Below are 3,085 nucleotides of genomic sequence, written 5' to 3' on the forward strand. Positions count from 1 at the left end.
TGTCTGAGTGCCCTCTCAGAAGCTGTGCACCACCCAGCAGTACTCCCTGGCAATCCTGCCCCTGGGTGGCTGTGGCCACCCACAGTGGGGAGTGTTAATCTCTCCCTGTCTCTTGATAATGTCACTTCTGACCTGCCTCAAACTCCTGTTTGCTATTATGTGGCCATGCCACAGCGAGGGCTCACAGCTGCCTGGAGATATGCTGGTCTGTTCAAGCCTTTCCCTTTCTTTGTCTTTCTGAGCTGATGGGTTTGCAGCAGAAATCCCTGCTTGCTGCAAGAATTTCTCACTGTTCAACTTCATCCTGTCTCTGACTTGTTCACTGTACTGGGGTATTGTCAAGCTTTGTCCTGTCAGCAATCTTCCTTACCATGGGCTTCTTTGACCATCCAAGCCCAAACCCCATCTGACAGAACCATACTAAAAAGAATGGCACTGGATTAATTAATTAATTGCTCTTGCCGGTTCATAGAATCCCAGGATCCCTGAGGCTGGAAAAGCCCTCCCAGCCCATGGAGTCCAAGCTGTGCCCGATGCCCACCTTGTCCCCAGCCCAGAGCACTGAGTGCCACCTCCAGCCCTTCCTTGGACACCTCCAGGCATGGGCACTCCAAAGCTCCCTGGGCAGCCCCTGCCAAGGCCTGAGCACCCCTTCTGTGAAAAAGGGTTCCTCCAGACTCAGCCCTGCCCTGTCCAGGTAAACCAGAGCTAGGAGGGAACTGGCTGGGTCCTGCTGCTGTCCAAGCTGAGCCTCCCCTGGCACATCCTGAGGCCCTTTCCCCTTGTCCTCTCCAGTTCTTTCAAGATTCACTATTCTGAATAGTCCCTTGCCTTTAGCATGCTTGAATCTTTGAGCTTTCTTTGTGCCTGTATTTTGGTGAAAAAACAACCCAGAAATTTACTTTTCCATGTATAAAGCAAAGGTCCACATAGTTTCTGTAGTTTCTGTCCTCCTCTTACTTATGTGGAAAAAGAAACTCTTAATTTAAATTTACTTTTACCCTTGGAAAATCAGTTTGGCTGGATTTCAAGGCTTTCTGAATTTGTCTCTGGGTTTTTGAATCTCCAAGCCATTCCACAGCCTGACTGTTTTGCTGCATGGGGTCATGCTGCTCCAGAACTGGAAGGGCCTACCACGTTCCAGAAAGGCAACCACATAATTATGGGGTGGCCACGCTGACAATGTTGCCCACACAGGGTGAAGCCACACTGCAAGACCAGAAACTCTGCTTGCAAAGAGGTCAAACCACTTAGGATCCCCAGAGGTTCCTGTGTTTTCTGGCAGAACAGGCAGTGTCACACATGTTTAAACGTTGACGTGCCGAAGGGAAGCATGTGGAGCACTGAGGGTTCCCAAGAGCGCCGTGTCCCCCACATGTGAGCAAACAGGACTGATATCCCAAGTGCTAACTGGGAAAGCAGAGTGGTGAAAGCCACAAGTACAGAGGTGTGAGCACAATTTTGGAGATGTAGTTGTGCTTAGGGTTAATTGAGAAAGGGCTTTCCCATCAGCAGTCGGGCAGTGGCTCTACCCTAATTACAAGCCATTTAAACAAACAAGCCAGGTAGGAAAGCAGGCCTGGGAAAGACTTTGACCCCAACCTCAAGGGGGTCACACTGAGCAGCTCCAAACAGCCACCTCTCACAGTGGGAGGGAGAGACCAGCGGGGGGATCTCCACACCAAGAAGCCACCACAGACCTCCCAGTGACAACTGTTGGCCTGTCCCAAATTGGAATGACCTGCAAGTCAGATAGGAACCAAAAATATTAGGAGATGGTCTTTCTCTCTCCATTAGGACAGCATGGGTGAGATCTGAATTCAGCCCTTTCTGCAGAAAGCAATAATTGTATGTGTCATTCCTTTTCCAGTTCTTCGATTGCTAACCAAAATGTGGCATCAGCTACAGAAAAACCCATCACTTTCCTTGTGACAATAAACTGCTCCCTGCTCACATGCACAGAAGGCAAAGGACTGCCCAGAAGAGCAGAAAGTGCCTCTGAAGAGCCCATACTTCAAAAGGAGCAGCAGGGATGTGGCAGTGCCCCCAGACTAAAGAGGTTTGGCACCCAGGGTACAAAAGTGTGTCCCTGAATCAAGCATCACTCTGCTGACATGGCTTTGCACTGGTGAGCTGAGATGTGATGCCAACTGACAGAGGATCAAGAGCCCAGGGTTCTGGATGCCTCCATCCCACCCAGCAGCAGAACAACACAGTTTTGCCTGCTCAGCACAAGCACCAGCTGCTGCATGTGAACCAGGGAAGTTCAGGGGGAAGAGGGTCACCCTTCTCATGGGAGGCAAGGTGCACAAGGAACTCCCAAAGATAATGTGCTGGCACATCACCTCCCAGAGTGAAGGCATGACCCAAAAGCAGGCTGAGTTGCTCCAAGCTCACACTCTCCACCTCCTCTGAGGCTCCACCACACCCTTTCACCTTCCTGCCTCTCTTTATGCCAGACCAGACTCCCATCAGCTCGTGTCTACCCAGCCCCACTCCTTGTGCCCAGGGCCAGGACAGGGACACACTCATGGGGATCCACTCACCTGGGCTGCTGTGTGTGCCTTGGCTGAGCTGAGCCACTGCCAGCCTGTTCTCGGCTGTGGGGCTCATCCACTTGAGAACAATGAAGTTGGGGTGTCTGGAGGATGCAGCGTCTTGGGACCTTGCAGGGTTTGCTTTCTGCCCTCATGCTGGAATTCACTTGTTTAGGGAGAATAACTAAAACCAAATGAATTAAGGACATTCAGCTCTGGGCCACCTGGGTCAGTGCAGAGCTTGGTTGGGAGGTGACACCAGTGTGAGGCCAGGGTGTCCCCACAGCAGCACTCCCGTGTGCCTGACTTCCCTGCTGCTTCGGGTCTGTGGGGCTCAAAGGCTGACAGCAACTAACCAGGCCAGGTGCTGCTGCTGCACCCAGATCAGGGCAACTCCTGGGATCAATCCAGGGGATGAGCAGCTGGAGCAGCCCTGGAGAAGGACCTGGGGGTGCTGTGGGCGAGAGCTGGGACCCAGAACCCCCCCGTGCCCTGGGCTGAGCCCCCAGCGTGGGCAGCAGGGGAGGGGGGATTCTGCCCCTGTGCCC

This window comes from Corvus brachyrhynchos, unplaced genomic scaffold (assembly GCF_000691975.1).
Source record: "Corvus brachyrhynchos isolate BGI_N302 unplaced genomic scaffold, ASM69197v1 scaffold334, whole genome shotgun sequence".
In the NCBI taxonomy this organism is placed as follows: domain Eukaryota; kingdom Metazoa; phylum Chordata; class Aves; order Passeriformes; family Corvidae; genus Corvus; species Corvus brachyrhynchos.